This window comes from Somniosus microcephalus, unplaced genomic scaffold, assembly GCF_052327205.1.
Source record: "Somniosus microcephalus isolate GS21.2 unplaced genomic scaffold, FLI_Smic_1.0 unresolved_chr7, whole genome shotgun sequence".
Taxonomy (NCBI): Eukaryota; Metazoa; Chordata; class Chondrichthyes; order Squaliformes; family Somniosidae; genus Somniosus; species Somniosus microcephalus.
The window spans coordinates 27066880-27085406 of NW_028225185.1; the positions used below are offsets into that span (position 1 = coordinate 27066880).

Sequence of the window (18527 nt, forward strand, 5' to 3'; positions counted from 1 at the left end):
GTGAAACAAATCTTTCTGCTATCAGCAGCGGTGTGGGGTTTAAGTGGTCCTGTAGGATTGACACTATGTTTTCAAACTCCTTTTCTACTGGCTTCTCTGGGGTTACTAGGTTTCGTAGTAAGCCATACGTTTTTGCACCCATTGAATTCAACAATACCAGCGCTTTCTTGTCATCTGGCACTTCATTCGCCTTGCAGTATACTTCTATGTGTTCGACATATGTCGTCCAATCTTCAACTTCATTGTCGAACGCTGTGATACTGCCACTCTTCGGCATTTTTTTTTTTTTTTTTTGGTGTGGTTAGACTGGCTTAAAATGGCGTCTCCCGCGCTGCTGCCAACGCCGCTCTTGGCGGTCCTCCTGGCAAATGGCGACGCCCTGTGGGTTTCGTGCACTGCTCCTGCGCTGCTACCAATGCCGCTCTCTGCGGTCCTCGTGGCAATGGCAGCGCCTCGCATTTTCCTGCGCGCCTCTCTCCCCCGTTGACGCTGCTCGGCCGTTGAACACCGGCTGCGCTCTGCTCTCGCTCGCCTCTCTCCCCCGTTGACGCCGCTCGGTCCTGAACACCGGCTGCGCTCTGCTCTCTCTCGTTGACGCTGCTCGGCCCTTGAACACCGGCTGCACCCTATGCGGTCTGCCCTCTTTCTTTCCCCCGTCGACGCTACTCGGCCTTTTTCTGTGCCGCTTGGTCAGCTCTAGCCGCCGCTGTCTGGGAAGGGTCTGCGCAGTACCTGTTGCCAGCCCGTTTCGCTGGACCACCGTGGCTGGAAAGCCAAGCCTGGCTCTCGACAGCCTCCCCTGCGATGTCCGTGCTTCTGGACTCGACCTCCTTCCACTGTTCTCCAGGAGCGAATCCCTGGGAGGTGGTGCAGAGTTGCAGGTAGGTTCGAATCTTTCTCGTCGCCAATGTTAGATCCGGGTATCTTAATGTTGTGACCTTCAATAATCAGACAAAGACTGCAGGGAACGATCAACAGGTGTTTACTGAATGAGGGTTCAAATTGCAACTGATCTGTACAGAGCACTATGCAGGGTTTATAGACAGGTGTGTTCACTGCCGGTACTACAGGATACAGGAGCTGTAAAAAGTAGTTCTCCCCCTTAAAGGTACATACATTACAATTGGGACACTTGGGGGGATAGGATACTGGGGGGAGTGGGACACTGGGCGGACAGGATACTGGGGGGAGTGGGACACTGGGGGGGACAGGATACTGGGGGGAGTGGGACACTGGGTGGGACAGGATACTGGGGGGAGTGGGACACTGGGCGGACAGGATACTGGGGGGAGTGGGACACTGGGCGGACAGGATACTGGGGGGAGTGGGACATTGGGGGGGGACAGGATACTGGGGGGACTGGGACACGGCGGACAGGATACTGGGGGGAGTGGGACACTGGGCGGACAGGATACTGGGGGGAGTGGGACACTGGGCGGACAGGATACTGGGGGGAGTGGGACACTGGGGGGGACAGGATACTGGGGGGAGTGGGACACTGGACGGACAAGATACTGGGGGGAGTGGGACACTGGGGGCGGACAGGATACTGGGGGGAGTGGGACACTGGGGGCGGACATGATACTGGGGGGAGCGGGACACTGGAGGGGGACAGGATACTGGGGGGAGTGGGACACTGGGCGGACAGGATACTGGGGGGACTGGGACACTGGGCGGACAGGATACTGGGGGGAGTGGGACACTGGGGGGGTACAGGATACTGGGGGGAGCAGGACACTGGGGGGGGAGAGGATACTGGGGCGACTGGGACACTGGGGGGGGACAGGATACTGGGGGGACTGGGACACTGGGGGGGACAGGATACTGAGGGGACTGGGACACTGGGGGGGACAGGATACTGGGGGGACTGGGACACTGGGGGGACAGGTTACTGGGGGGAGTGGGACACTGGGGGCGGACAGGATACTGGGGGACTGGGACACTGGGGGGGGACAGGATACTGGGGGGAGTGGGACACTGGGGGGACAGGATACTGGGGGGAGTGGGACACTGGGGGGGACAGGATACTGGAGGGAGTGGGACACTGGGGGGGGACAGGATACTGGGGGCAGTGGGACACTGGGGGGGGACAGGATACTGGGGGGAGTGGGACACTAGGCGGACAGGATACTGGGGGGAGTGGGACACTGGGGGCGGACACTGGGGGGGGACAGGATACTGGGTGGAGTGGGACACTGGGGGGACAGGATACTGGGGGGAGTGGGACTCTGGGGGGGGACAGGATACTGGGGGGAGTGGGACACTGGGGGCGGACAGGATACTGGGGGGAGTGGGACACTGGGGGGACAGGATACTGGGAGGAGTGGGACACTGGGCGGACATTATACTGGGGGGAGTGGGACACTGGGGGCGGACAGGATACTGGGGGGAGTGGGACACTGGGGGCGGACCGGACACCGGGGGGAGTGGGACACTGGGCGGACAGGATACTGGGGGGACTGGGACACTGGGGGGCGACAGGATACTGGGGGTGTGTGGGACACTGGGGGCGGACAGGATACTGGGGGGAGTGGGACACTGGGGGCCATCAGGATACTGGGGGGAGTGGGACACTGGGAGGGACAGGATACTGGGGGGAGTGGGACACTGGGGGCGGACAGGATACTGGGGGCAGTGGGACACTGGGGGGGGGACAGGATACTGGGGGGAGTGGGACACTGGGGGCGGACAGGATACCGGGGGGAGTGGGACACTGGGGGGGGACAGGATACTGGGGGGAGTGGGACACTGGGCGGACAGGATACTGGGGGGACTGGGACACTGGGGGGGACAGGATACTGGGGGGAGTGGGACACTGGGGCGGTACAGGATACTGGGGGGAGCAGGATACTGGGGGGGTACAGGATACTGGGGGGAGCAGGACACTGGGGGGGGACAGGATACTGGGGGACTGGGACACTGCGGGGGCACAGGATACTGGGGGGACTGGGACACTGGGGGGGACAGGATACTGGGGGGACTGGGACACTGGGGGGACAGGTTACTGGGGGGAGTGGGACACTGGGGGCGGACAGGATACTGGGAAGACTGGGACACTGGGGGGGGACAGGATACTGGGGGGAGTGGGACACTGCGGTGGGACAGGATACTAGGGGGAGTGGGACACTGGGGGGGGACAGGATACTGGGGGGAGTGGGACACTAGGCGGACAGGATACTGGGGGGAGTGGGACACTGGGAGCGGACAGGATACTGGGGGGAGTGGGACACTGGGGGGACAGGATACTGGGGGGAGTGGGACACTGGGGGGGGACAGGATACGGGGGGGAGTGGGACACTGGGGGCGGACAGGATACTGGAGGGAGTGGGACACTGGGGGCGGACAGGATACTGGGGGGAGTGGGACACTGGGGGGACAGGATACTGGGGGGAGTGGGACACTGGGCGGACATTATACTGGGGGGAGTGGGACACTGGGGGCGGACAGGATACCGGGGGGAGTGGGACACTGGGGGCGGACAGGATACCGGGGGCAGTGGGACACTGGGGGGGACAGGATACTGGGGGGAGTGGGACACTAGGCGGACAGGATACTGGGGGCAGTGGGACACTGGGGGGGGACAGGATACTGGGGGGTGTGGGCCACTGGGGGCGGACAGGATACTGGTGGGAGTGGGACACTGGGGGCGGACAGGATACTGGGGGGAGTGGGACACTTTGCGGACAGGATACTGGGGGGAGTGGGACACTGGGAGCGGACAGGATACTGGGGGGAGTGGGACACTGCGGGGACAGGATACTGGGGGGCGTGGGACACTGGGGGGGGACAGGATACTGGGGGGAGTGGGACACTGGGGGCGGACAGGATACTGGGGGGAGTGGGACACTGGGGGGACAGGATACTGGGGGGAGTGGGACACTGGGCGGACATTATACTGGGGGGAGTGGGACACTGGGGGCGGACAGGATACCGGGGGGAGTGGGACACTGGGGGCGGACAGGATACTGGGCGGACTGGGACACTGGGGGGCGACAGGATACTGGGGGTGTGTGGGACACTGGGGGCGGACAGGATACTGGGGGGAGTGGGACACTGGTGGCGGACAGGATACTGGGGGCAGTGGGACACTGGGGGGGGACAGGATACTGGGGGGAGTGGGACACTGGGCGGACAGGATACTGGGGGGAGTGGGACACTGGGCGGACAGGATACTGGGGGGAGTGGGACACTGGGCGGACAGGATACTGGGGGGACTGGGACACTGGGCGGACAGGATACTGGGGGGAGTGGGACACTGGGGGCGGACAGGATACTGGGGGCAGTGGGCCACTGTGGGGGGGACAGGATACTGGGGGGAGTGGGACACTGGGCGGACAGGATACTGGGGGGAGTGGGACACTGGGGGGGGGACAGGATACTGGGGGTGTGTGGGACACTGGGGGCGGACAGGATACTGGGGGGAGTGGGACACTGGTGGCGGACAGGATACTGGGGGCAGTGGGACACTGGGGGGGGGACAGGATACTGGGGGGAGTGGGACACTGGGCGGACAGGATACTGGGGGGAGTGGGACACTGGGCGGACAGGATACTGGGGGGAGTGGGACACTGGGCGGACAGGATACTGGGGGGACTGGGACACTGGGCGGACAGGATACTGGGGGGAGTGGGACACTGGGGGCGGACAGGATACTGGGGGCAGTGGGCCACTGTGGGGGGGACAGGATACTGGGGGGAGTGGGACACTGGGCGGACAGGATACTGGGGGGAGTGGGACACTGGGGGGGGGACAGGATACTGGGGGGAGTGGGACACTGGGGGCGGACAGGATACTGGGGGGAGTGGGACACTGGGCGGACAGGATACTGGGGGGAGTGGGACACTGGGCGGACAGGATACTGGGGGGAGTAGGACACTGGGGGCGGACAGGATACTGGGGGGTGTGGGACACTGGGGGCGGACAGGATACTGGGGGGAGTGGGACACTGGGAGTGGACAGGATACTGGGGGGAGTGGGACACTGGGCGGACAGGATACTGGGGGGAGTGGGACACTGGGCGGACAGGATACTGGGGGGACTGGGACACTGGGCGGACAGGATACTGGGGGTGAGTGGGACACTGGGGGTGGCAGGATACTGGGGGGACTGGGACACTCGGGGGGGCAGGATACTGGGGTGACTGGGACACTAGGCGGACAGGATACTGGGGGCAGTGGGACACTGGGCGGACAGGATACTGGGGGGACTGGGACACTGGGGGGGGACAGGATACTGAGGGGAGCGGGACACTGGGGGGGGACAGGATACTGGGGGGAGTGGGACACTAAGCGGACAGGATACTGGGGGGACAGGGACACTGGGCGTACAGCATACTGGGGGGACTGGGACACTGGGCGGACAGGATACTGGGGGGAGTGGGACACTGGGGGCGGACAGGATACTTGGGGAACTGGGACACTGGGGGGGTACAGGATACTGGGGGGAGTGGGACACTGGGCAGACAGGATACTGGGGGGAGTGGGACACTGGGGGCGGACAGGATACTAGGGGGAGTGGGACACTGGGGGGAGTGGGACTCTGGGGGGACTGGGACACTGGGGGGGAGGCAGAATACTGGGGCGACTGGTACACTGGGGGGGGACAGGATACTGGGGGGACTGGGATACTGGGCGGACAGGATACTGGGGGGAGTGGGACACGGGGCGGACAGGATACTGGGGGGAGCGGGACACTGGGCGGACAGGATACTGGGGGGTGTGGGACACTGGGGGCGGACAGGATACTGTGGGGAGTGGGACACTGTGGGGAGTGGGACACTTGGGGCGACTGGGACACCTAGAGGGGACAGGATACTGGGGGGGCGCGGGATACTGGGCGGACAGGATACTGGGGGGAGTGGGACACTGGGCGGACAGGATACTGGGGGGAGTGGGACACTGGGCGGACAGGATACTGGGGGGAGTGGGACACTGGGCGGACAGGATACTGGGTGGAGTGGGACACTGGGGGCCGGTGAATGAGGGAGGTCCTGGGGTGTGAGGGGGATCCAGAGGGTGGGGGTGTTCTGGGGAGTAAGGGGGTCCCGGAGGGAAGGGGCCCTGGGATGTGAGCGGTGTCTGGGGGGGTGAGAGGTAGAATGTGGAAAGGAAGCGATGGAGGAATGTGAAGGTGGAACTGGGCTGTGTGAACGCGGCAAATCTGAAAGAAAAACCGAAAATGCTAGAAATCTACAGCCGGTGTGTCAGGGTCAGTTGTTCCTGATCTCGCCCCTGACCCGCTCTCCCGCCCCCCCGCCACCCCAGGTCACTCCCAGGGCCGTGCGTGTCCTGAACACTGGGGCGACTGTGTGACAGAGCGTTCCAGCACCTCACTCGCCCGAGATACTGGAGACAGAGCGGAAAGGAGAGGAGAGACTCACCCGCCCCCTTTAACACCTGTTCGTCCTGTTCCCCGGGGTGTGACAGTGTGGGATAAACTCCCCACTGACCGTCTTGCCATAAAACTGGCCTCATTCTAGAAACCGCTCGCTTTTCGATCTCCTTGAAGGAAATGGAATCTCCCCCCCTCAGGTTCAAGGTTCAAGGTTCATGCAGTCGATCGCCCCCCCCCCGTCCCCAGGTCCTGTCTGCTGCTGACAGATCACTATCTCACTCTGTTCCAGGTCTCCTTCAAGATGGTGTCTGCATGTAACCGTTTCCATCACATGAAGCAAGCCCAAATCAAGCCCGGCGAGGCAGAGGATGAAGTATTTGTAAGTCATGGTCACAAACGTAACGGCCCTCAGGAGAGGTTTGGGGGGGAGGGGAACTGGTCTTCGACAAGGCGCGACACGAGGTCAAATAGAATCGGCCACCTGTTTTATCCTATGACCCACAGAACTGTGACACCTGACCCCTTGAGCTGTGAGCTTTGACCCCTGACCCAAGGAACGGTGACCTCTGACCCATGGAATTGTGACCTCTGACCCTTGAAACTGTGACCCCTGACCAACGAAACTGTGACCCCTGATCCATGGAACTGTGACCCCCCGACCCATAGAACTGTGAACCCCTGACCCATGGAACTGTGACCCCTGACCCATGGAACTGTGACCCCCTGACCCATGGAACTGTGATCCCCTGACTCATGGAACTGTGACCCCCTGACCCATGCAACTGTGACCCCCCGACCCATGGAACTGTGACCTCTGACCCACGGAACTGTGACCCCTGACCAACGAAACTGTGACCCCTGATCCATGGAACTGTGACCCCCTGACCCATAGAACTGTGAACCCCTGACCCACGGAGCTGTGACCCCTGATCCATGGAACTGTGACCCCTGACCCATGGAACTGTGACTCCGGTTCCATGGAACTGTTACCCCTGACCCATGGAACTGACACCTGACCCATGGAACAAGACCCTCAGTGCCCAGTTTCTAGCACGTTATTATATGTACCTGCATTTTACAGTATATACTTGCATCACACTAACATATTGCAGCATTTTCCTGTATGACACTAACATGTTATGGTGTATACATGTATGACACTAACATGTTACAGTATGTTCCTGTATGACACTAACCTGTTATGGTGCATACATGTATGACACTAACATGTTACAGTATGTTCCTGTATGACACTAACCTGTTATGGTTCCTACATGTATGATGCTAACATGGTATGGTATGTTCCTGTATGAGACTAACATGTTACAGCATGTTCTTGTATAAGACTAACATGTTATGGTATGTTCCTTTATGAGACTAACACATTACAGCATGTTCCTGTATGATACTAACATGTTATCGTATGTTCCTGTATGAGACTAACACGTTACGGCATGTTCCTGTATGAGACTAACATGTTATCATATGTTCCTGTATGAGACTAACATGTTACGGCATGTTCCTGTATGAGACTAACATGTTACGGCATGTTCCTGTATGAGACTAACCTGTTACGGCATGTTCCCATATGATACGATGTTACGGTGTGTTCCCGTATGAGACTAACATGTTACGGCATGTTCCCATATGAGACTAACCTGTTACGGCATGTTCCCATATGATATTAATATGTTATGGTATGTTCCTGTATGAGACTAACATGTTATGGTACGTTCTTGTATGACACTAACATGTTACGGTGTGTAAATCTCACAGAGACAGTGTGAAAGTGACCATGAGGACAGTGATCGGACTCCTGCGATGCTCTTCCGAAGACGGAGAAGCAGCTCCTCGTAGCGGGAGGCGAGTCGGTGTCGCAGCAAGGGCGGAGGAAGGAACGGAGGCCCTCACACTCTCACCATCAACGTGACAGCAACTGAGACTGGGGAGCAGCCAAGCGCGGCAACGCATGCAATCCGGAGTTACCGTGGCAACAACCCCGAGCAAGGGCTGGTTACCCAGTGAGAGGGAGAGAGAGTGTGAGTGAGAGAGAGTGAGAGAGAGTGAGAGAGAGACAGAGAGAGACAGAGAGAGACAGAGAGAGAGAGAGAGAGAGAGAGAGAGACAGAGAGAGAGAGAGAGAGAGTGAGAGAGAGACAGAGAGAGAGAGAGAGAGAGACAGAGAGAGAGTGAGAGTGAGAGAGAAAGGGAGAGAGACAGAGAGAGAGAGTGAGAGTGAGAGAGAGAGGGAGAGAGAGTGTGAGTGAGAGAGAGAGAGAGAGAGAGAGAGAGACAGAGAGTGAGAGAGAGAGAGAGAGAGAGACAGAGAGTGAGAGAGAGAGAGAGAGAGAGAGACAGAGAGTGAGAGTGAGAAAGGGAGAGAGACAGAGAGTGAGAGACAGAGACAGAGTGAGCGACTGAGAAAGGGAGAGTGAGAGACACAGAGAGAGGGAAGGGCCTGATCACTTGGCAGAATCCGGCCGTAGGCTGGGTTAAAATCGCCCTGGGACTCCCCGACAACATCCAACCCAATCACACAGCTTCTGATTTTAACCTGTACTTCTGAGTGGGCAGGATGGACACACAGATCAGGCCCGACTCATGTTCGATGCACTGGGCCACACGGTGAAGCCATTGTGACTTTATTGCCAGACCAACCCCGCGGAATGGGGAGTGGGGGTCAGGGGCTCAGTGGGACCCCAGCGGATGGGGAGTGGGGGCTCTCCCGCTCTGGGATTCCTCCTCCCACAATCGTGAGCCTCCAGACCCACCCCCAACCCCCCTCCCCTCGATCTACCCGAGTGTCGGGGGTTGCTGCCAATCCCGGCCGTGACCTCCTGCCCACTGGTCAGCTGCCACTGCCCGCTGGTATCGGGCTGGAGACTGAGGCCATCGCCAATGGACCCAGAAGTTAAAATCTCCCAGCCGAGGGCACGGCGCTTTGCTGCCAGTCCCAGCCCCCTCACTCCCCCGACTCGACTCCCCCTCCCTCACTCACCCGACTCGGCCCCCTCCCTCACTCCCCCGTCTCCCCCTACCTCACTCCCCCTCCTTCACTCACCCGACTCCCTCACTCGCCCGACTCCTCCTCCTCCCTCACTCCCCCGACTCCCCCTCCCTCACTCGCCCGACTCCTCCCTCACTCGCCCGACTCGACCCCCTCGCTCACTCCCCCGACTCCCCCTCCCTCACTCGCCCGACTCGACCCCCTCCCTCACTCGCCAGACTCGACCCCCTCCCTCACTCCCCCGACTCCCACTCCCCTGACTCCCCCTCCCTCACTCCCCCGACTCCCCCTCCCTCACTCCCCTGACTCCCCCTCCCTCACTCCCCCGACTTGACCCCCTCCTCCCTCACTCACCCAACTCCCCCTCCCTCACTCACCCGACTCGACCTCCCTCACTCGCCCAACTCCCCCCTCCCTCACTCACCCGACTCCCCCCTCCCTCACTCCCCCAACTCCCCCTCCCTCACTCCCCCAACTCCCCCCTCCCTCACTCGCCCAACTCCCCCCTCCCTCACTCGCCCGACTCCCCCCCTCACTCGCCCGACTCCCCCTCCCTCACTCGCCCGACTCCCCCTCCCTCACTCGCCCGACTCCCCCTCCCTCACTCGCCCGACTCCCCCTCCCTCACTCGCCCGACTCCCCCCTCCCTCACTCCCCCAACTCCCCCTCCCTCACTCGCCCGACTCCCCCTCCCTCACTCCCCCAACTCCCCCTCCCTCACTCCCCCGACTCCCCCTCCCTCATTCGCCAGACTCCCCCTCCCTCACTCCCCCGACTCCCCCTCCCTCACTCGCCCGACTCCCCCTCCCTCACTCCCCCGACTCCCCCTCCCTCACTCCCCCGACTCCCCCTCCCTCACTCCCCCGACTCCCCCTCCCTCACTCGCCCGACTCCCCCTCCCTCACTCCCCCAACTCCCCCTCCCTCACTCCCCCGACTCCCCCTCCCTCATTCGCCAAACTCCCCCTCCCTCACTCCCCCGACTTGACCCCCTCCTCCCTCACTCACCCAACTCCCCCTCCCTCACTCCCCCGACTCCCCCTCCCTCATTCGCCAAACTCCCCCTCCCTCACTCCCCCGACTTGACCCCCCCCCTCACTCCCCCAACTCCCCCTCCCTCACTCCCCCGACTCCCCCTCCCTCATTCGCCAAACTCCCCCTCCCTCACTCCCCCGACTTGACTCCCCTCTCCCTCACTCACCCAACTCCCCCTCCCTCACTCGCCCGACTCCCCCTCCCTCACTCGCCCAACTCCCCCCTCCCTCACTCGCCCGACTCCCCCCTCCCTCACTCCCCCAACTCCCCCCTCCCTCACTCGCCCGACTCCCCCTCCCTCACTCGCCCGACTCCCCCTCCCTCACTCGCCCGACTCCCCCTCCCTCACTCGCCCGACTCCCCCCTCCCTCACTCCCCCAACTCCCCCTCCCTCACTCCCCCGACTCCCCCTCCCTCATTCGCCAGACTCCCCCCTCCCTCACTCCCCCGACTCCCCCTCCCTCATTCGCCAGACTCCCCCTCCCTCACTCGCCCGACTCCCCCTCCCTCACTCGCCCGACTCCCCCCTCCCTCACTCGCCCGACTCCCCCTCCCTCACTCGCCCGACTCCCCCCTCCCTCACTCGCCCGACTCCCCCCTCCCTCACTCCCCCAACTCCCCCCTCCCTCACTCCCCCGACTCCCCCTCCCTCACTCGCCCGACTCCCCCTCCCTCACTCACCCGACTCCCCCTCCCTCACTCGCCCGACTCCCCCTCCCTCACTCGCCCGACTCCCCCTCCCTCACTCGCACGACTCCCCCCTCCCTCACTCCCCCAACTCCCCCTCCCTCACTCGCCCGACTCCCCCTCCCTCACTCCCCCAACTCCCCCTCCCTCACTCCCCCGAATCCCCCTCCCTCATTCGCCAGACTCCCCCTCCCTCACTCGCCTGACTCCCCCTCCCTCACTCGCCCGACTCGGCCTCCCACCTCTCGAGCAGCGAGCAAGGGAGCGACAGACTGCCCGGGAGAGAGGACAGAAACAGTGAGGTGAGAGAGTGGAACCAGTGTGAGGTGGCAAGCGATGGAAAGCTCAAGTTGGAGGGCGACGGTGAGAACAGCGTGCGTGGGAGTGTGAGAGGAAGAGAATTGCAGCCTGTGGGAAATGAAGATCGGAACAGAGAGAGTCAACGCGACAGAGGCTGCCATAGCGGGCGAGACACGAGCACCGTGCACGAGACGCGAGAAGAGTGTGGGAGCGAGGCGGAAAATGCGAGTGTGCCAGAGAATTAAGAGTCAGGCAGCGAGAAACAGAGGAAAAAGACTACTGGAGAACACCCTGCATGTGCCTCTGGGCTCGCACTGTGCCATTCCTGTGACTGTCAGGGCAGCCTGTGCATGCGCCTTGTACAAAAACACAGTCAGCTACAGGCACGGCGACCTGTAATGAGGACACGGGCCAAGGGGCCATGGATTTAAAGTTGCCAATGTGCCAGCATGTAAAGGGAGCACGGGAGAAGACGGATAATTAAAGTGGCCTCCCCTAGCGGAGAAGTTGCTCACTGAGAAGGTCACTGTAATGATATCAGCAAATAGAGATGGTATTTGCCTGTTCGATTATGATGCCTTACCAGCATGATTCCCACAAAGAAATCAATACAGTCACCAGGGTCTTAAAGGGACTCTATCGCTGCCCAGACAGGTGGGAGGCACCCTGCTCCACCGTTACAAAAGGCCCAGCCTTAGACATTCCTGGGCTGGGGTCCCAGCCCACTCCAGAGACTTGAGCCCGTAATCCAGGCCAACACTCCCAGTGCCAGTACTGAGGGAGTGCTGCACTGTCGGAGGAGCAGTACTGAGGGAGCGCCGCACTGTCGGAGGAGCAGTACTGAGGGAGCGCCGCACTGTCGGAGGGGCAGTACTGAGGGAGTGCTGCACTGTCGGAGGAGCAGTACTGAGGGAGCGCCGCACTGTCGGAGGGGCAGTACTGAGGGAACGCCGCACTGTTGGAGGGGCAGTACTGAGGGAGCGCCGCACTGTCGGAGGGGCGGTACTGAGAGAGTGCCGCACTGTCGGAGGGGCGGTACAGAGGGTGCGCTGCACTGTCGGAGGGGCGGTACTGAGGGAGCACCGCACTGTCAGAGGGGCAGTACTGAGGGAGCGCCGCACTGTCGGAGGGGCAGTACTGAGGGAGCGCCGCACTGTCGGGGGGGGCAGTACTGAGGGAGCGCGGCACTGTCGGAGGGACAGTACTGAGGGAGCACCGCACTGTCAGAGAGGCAGTACTGAGGGAGCACGGTACTGTCGAAGGGGCAGTACTGAGGGAGTGCCGCACTGTCGGAGGGGCAGTACTGAGGGAGTGCCGCACTGTCGGAGGGGCAGTACTGAGGGAGCGCCGCACTGCCGGAGGGGCAGTACTGAGGGAGCGCCATACTGTCGGAGGGGCAGTACTGAGGGAGCGCCGCACTGTCGGAGGGGCAGTACTGAGGGAGCGCCGCACTGTCGGAGGGGCAGTACTGAGGGAGCGCCGCACTGTTGGGGGGCGGTACTGAGGGAGTGCTGCACTGTCGGAGGGGCAGTACTGAGGGAAAGCCGTATTGTCAGAGGGGCGGTACTGAGGTAGCGCCGCACTGTCGGAGGGGCAGTACTGAGGGAGCCCCGCACTTTCGGAGGGGCAGTACTGAGGGAGCGCCACACTGTCGGAGGGGCAGTACTGAGGGAGCGCCGCACTGTCGGAGGGGCAGTACTGAGGGAGCGCCGCACTGTCGGAGGGGCAGTACTGAGGGAGCACCGCACTGTCGGAGGGGCAGTACTGAGGGAGCGCCGCACTGTCGGAGGGGCAGTACTGAGGGAGCGCCGCACTGTCGGGGAGGGCAGTACTGAGGGAGCGCGGCACTGTCGGAGGGGCAGTACTGAGGGAGCACCGCACTGTCAGAGAGGAAGTACTGAGGGAGCGCCGTAGTGTCAGAGGGGCAGTACTGAGGGAGTGCCGCACTGTAGGAGGGGCAGTACCGAGGGAGCGCCGCACTGTTGGAGGGGCAGTACTGAGGGAGCGCCATACTGTCGGAGGGGCAGCACTGAGGGAGCGCTGCACTGTCGGAGGGGCAGTACTGAGGGAGCACCGCACTGTCGGAGGGGCAGTACTGAGGGAGCGCCACACTGTCGGAGGGGCAGTACTGAGGGAGCGCCGCACTGTCGGGGGGCGGTACTGAGGGAGTGCTGCACTGTCGGAGGGGCAGTACTGAGGGAGAGCCGTACTGTCAGAGGGGCGGTACTGAGGTAGCGCCGCACTGTTGGAGGGGCAGTACTGAGGGAGCCCCGCACTGTCGGAGGGGCAGTACTGAGGGAGCGCCGCACTGTCGGAGGGGCAGTACTGAGGGAGCGCCGCACTGTCAGAGGGGCGGTACTGAGGGAGTGCCGCACTGTCGGAGGGACAGTACTGAGGGAGCGCCGCACTGTCGGAGGGGCGGTACTGAGGGAGTGCCGCACTGTCGGAGGGACGGTACTGAGGGAGCGCCGCACTGTCGGAGGGACGGTACTGAGGGAGCGCCGCACTATCGGAGGGGCAGTACTGAGGGAGCGCCGCACTGTCGGAGGGGCAGTACTAAGGGAGCGCCGCACTGTCGGAGGGGCAGTATTGAGGGAGCGCTGTCTTTAAGATGAGATGTTAAACCGAGGCCCCGTCTGTCCTCTCAGGTGGATGTGAAAGATCCCACGACCACAATTGGAAGAAGAGCAGGGGGGAGTTCTCCCCGGTGTCCTGGCCCAATATTTATCCCATATCTAACATCACTGAAACTGATGATCTGGTCATTAGCAATTTGCTGTTTGTGGGAGCTTGCTGTGCATGATATTGGCTGCCACGTTTCCTACATTGCAACAGTGACTACACTTCAACATGTACTTCATTGGCTATGAAGCGCTTTGGAACGTCCTGATGATGTGAATCGCGATAGAACTACAAGTCTTTGTAAACATCAATAAAAGAAACCAGTTAATCTCGTGTTGATCCAACTGTCTATCAAGTTAAAAAATAAATAATGCAACGGACGTAATAAAACTCACTACCCACTTGGTTTGAGTATAAAGCAAGGCTTTAATCAACTTGTTTCAGAACATCGAGGTCTAGTTGTACTTCACTAGTTCCTTGTCTTTACAAAATGTCCCTGGAAAAGCTGGGCCCACGCCCGAGTATTTATACTCCTTGGACGGCGCCACCAGCTGGCCGTCCAGTGTTATTTCATAGGTAGTTTCTCGATGAGATTTATGACAGCAACGTTGTTAATATTTTTTATGTGAACCTTCCTTGCAATCCGGGTTCGAGAATTCAATGGCCAACCTCTTCCGATCTTTTCGGATAACGAAACGCAGGGACAGCGGATTAATATTTGTGCGTCAACCCACTGATGGAGACGGGAAAATTCTACGAACGAGGTGAGAGTTCACAGAAGCTGCAAACTCTCCCGCTTGCTCCCCGTACACTTTAATATCCCACCCAGTCTAATCCCACTTTCCCGCTTACTCCCCGTACACTTTACACAGGATTACATAGAACATACGGCACAGAAAAAGGCCATTCGGCCCAACCAGTCCATGCCGGTGTTTATGCTTCACTCGAGCCTCCTCCCATCGTTCCTCGTCTAAATCTATCAGCGTAACCCATTATTCCCTTCTCCCTCATATGCTTGTCTAGCCTCCCCTTAAATGCATCTATACTATTCGCTTCAACCACTCCCTGTGGCAGCGAGTTCCACATTCTCACCACTCTCTGGGTAAAGAAGTTTCTTCTGGATTCCCTATTGGATTTATTGGTGGCCATCTTATATTGATGGCCCCTAGTTATGCTCTTCCCCACAAGTGGAAACATTGGGCAGGATTTTCATTGGGCCGTGGAGGCGGGATTGGAGGCGTGCGGGGGGTTAAAATCCCGAAATCAGGGGGCACGAACCCATCCCGCCCCCAACCCGCCTCCATGCCAGTTTCAAAGGAGGCAGGTACCCGCCCCGCACTGGGACCCGCCTCCCCGAGGGGTGAAGAGGATTAGTGCCAATTAACTGCCTGTTAACAGGTAGTTAACAGGCAGTTTTTAGCCTAATCCCTGTTTTTATTCCTGAAGTGTGGGATTCCCGACAGCTCCAAACCACGCCAAGTTAGCGAGGCGGACCGTCGGGATGAAGGACTTGGAGGGTTCGAGATGTCCGGTGTTCAGGTGAGTGATGGGTGCATGAGTGCAGAGGTAAGTGTGTTTGGTCTGTGTAAAGTGTTTAAAGAAGTTTTACTTCCCTTTACAGCCTTCCTTCCTTCAGGTCTCGGGAGTCCCTGATCTCACCGGCACAGAAAGCAGAATGGCCGCGAGCTGTCAAACATTCCAGCATTCAGCTTTCTGTTCCAGGGAGATCTCTAAATCATCCTGAGAGGAAGGAATTAACTTAGAGTACAGATTGTCAGTGTTTGACAGCTTCAAAGAGCTGTGAAACGCTGATATTTCACCTGTCAAAATGTCTTGAGAGATGAAATGTCAATCTGTGATGTCACCTGTTGCCGGGTGGCCCTTAATTGGCCTGCTGAGCCCGCTGGGCGGGCTCAACAAGGTCAATCAAGTGAAAATCACGTGGGTTGGCTAGAACTCGATGGAGGCGGGACTACAACCCCGAAAGTTGTAGTCCCGCCTCCTACCCGACGCCTCAATGAAAATCCAGCCCATTCTCTCTGTATCCACTCTGTCAAAACCTTTCATAATTTTAAAGACCTCTATTAGGTCACCCCTCAGCCTTTTTTCAAGAGAAAAGAGACCCAGCCTGTTCATCCTTTCCTGATATGTATACCCTCGCATTTCTGGTATCACCCTTGTAAATCTTCTCTGCACCCTCTCCAGTGCCTCTATATCTTTTTATAATATGGCGACCAGAACTGCACGCAGTGCTCCAAGTGTGGTCTAAACCAAGGCAATAGCAAAATACTGCGGATGCTGGAAATCTGAAATAACAACAGAAAATGCTGGAAATACTCAGCAGGCCTGGCAGCATCCGTGGAGAGAGAAACAGAGTTAATGAAGGGTCGCAGACCTGAAACGTTAACTCTGTTTCTCTCTCCATGGATGCTGTCTGGCTTGCTGAGTATTTCCAGCATTTTCTGCTGTTATTGTGGTCTAACCAAGGTTCGACACAGGTTTAGCATAACTTCCCTACTTTTCAATTCTATCCCTCTAGAAATAAACCCTCGTGTTTGGTTTGCTTTTTTTATGGCCTTGTTCACCTGCGTTGCAACTTTCAGTGATTTGTGTATTTGTACTCCGAGATCCCTTTGTTCCTCTACCCCACCCAGACTCGCCCCCTCCAAGAGATAAGTGACCTCCCTAATCTTCCTACCAAAATGTATTATCTCACATTTATCTGTGTTGAACTTCATTTATATGCCCATTCTGCAAGTTTATTAATGTCCTCCTGTAATTTGAAGCAGTCCTCCTCAGTATTGACTATCCCCCCAATTTGCTGTCATCTGCAAATTTAGAAATTGTGTTTTTGATTCCAAAGTCTGAATCGTTAATATAGATTGTGAACAGTGGCCCCAGCACTCATTCCTCTGTCACTGTGAATAGCTACCCTTTACTCCTACTCTCTGCTTTCTGTCCTGAAGCCAGCCAGCTATCCATTCTGTTACTTGGCCCCTGACTCCGCATTCTCTGATCTTTTTCACCAGTCTATTATGGGGTACCTTATCAAAAACCTAGATCAATTACATCGACTGCGTTACCATTCTCAACTCTCTCTGTTACCTCTTCAAAAATTCAATGAGGTTGGTCAAGCAACACTTTCCCACCCAGTCTAATAGCACTCCCCCGCACGCACACCACACCCTTTAATATCCCACCCAGTCTAATCCCACTCTCCCGCACTCACACCACACCCTTTAATATCCCACCCAGTCTAATACCACTCTCCCGCACACACACCACACCCTTTACTATCCCACCCAGTCTAATCCCGCTCTCCTGCACGCACACCACACCCTTTAATATCCCACCCAGTCTAATCCCACTCTCCCGCACACAACCCACACCCTTTAATATCCCACCCAGTCTAATCCCACTCTCCCGCACACAACCCACACCCTTTAATATCCCACCCAGTCTAATCCCACTCTCCCGAACACACACCACACCCTTTAATATCCCACCCACTCTCCCGCACGCACACCACACCCTTTAATATCCCACCCAGTCTAATCCCACTCTCCCGCACGCACACCACACCCTTTAATATCCCACCCAGCCTAATACTACTCTCCCGCACACACACCACACTCTTTAATATCCCACCCAGTCTAATCCCACTCTCCCGCACACAACCCACACCCTTTAATATCCCACCCAGTCTAATCCCACTCTCCCGCACACACACCACACCCTTTAATATCCCACCCAGTCTAATACCACTCTCCCGCACGCACAACACACCCTTTAATATCCCACCCAGCCTAATACTACTCTGCCGCACACACACCACACTCTTTAATATCCCACCCAGTCTAATCCCACTCTCCCGCACACAACCCACACCCTTTAATATCCCACCCAGTCTAATCCCGCTCTCCCGCACACACACCACACCCTTTAATATCCCACCCAGATTAATCCCACTCTCCCCCTCACTCCCCACACACTTTAATATCCCACCCAGTCTAATCCCACTCTCCCGCACACACACCACACCCTTTAATATCCCACCCAGATTAATCCCACTCTCCCCCTCACTCCCCGCACCCTTTAATATCCCACCCAGTCTAATCCCACGCTCCCGCACACACACCACACCCTTTAATATCCCAGCCAGATTAATCCCACTCTCCCCCTCACTCCCCGCACCCTTTAATATCCCACCCAGTCTAATCCCACTCTCCCGCACACACACCACACCCTTTAATATCCAACCCAGATTAATCCCATTCTCCCCCTCACTCCCCGCACCCTTTAATATCCCACCCAGTCTAATCCCACTCTCCCCCTCACTCCCCACACCTTTTAATATCCCACCCAGTCTAATCCCACTCTCCCATTCACTCCCCACACCCTTTAATATCCCACCCAGTCTAATCCCACTCTCCCGCACACACACCACACCCGTTAATATCCCACCCAGTCTAATCCCACTCTCCCCCTCACTCCCCACACCCTTTAATATCCCACCCAGTCTAATCCCACTCTCCCCTTCACTC

General features: G+C 58.9%; 1 protein-coding gene and 1 pseudogene across 2 annotated transcripts in view; one reads left to right on the forward strand and one right to left on the reverse strand.

Moving 5' to 3' along the window:
* LOC147086667 (death-associated protein kinase 2-like) overlaps positions 1 to 10437 on the forward strand; it is a 30465-nt pseudogene extending 20028 nt beyond the window's left edge. Inside the window, exons 7-8 of the transcript XR_015075747.1 lie at positions 6623 to 6712; positions 8110 to 10437. The product of XR_015075747.1 is annotated as a death-associated protein kinase 2-like (transcript). The remainder of the gene's footprint in view (positions 1 to 6622; positions 6713 to 8109) is intronic.
* LOC147086661 (uncharacterized) overlaps positions 1 to 18527 on the reverse strand; it is a 730919-nt gene that overhangs the window by 500394 nt on the left and 211998 nt on the right. The window lies entirely within an intron of this gene.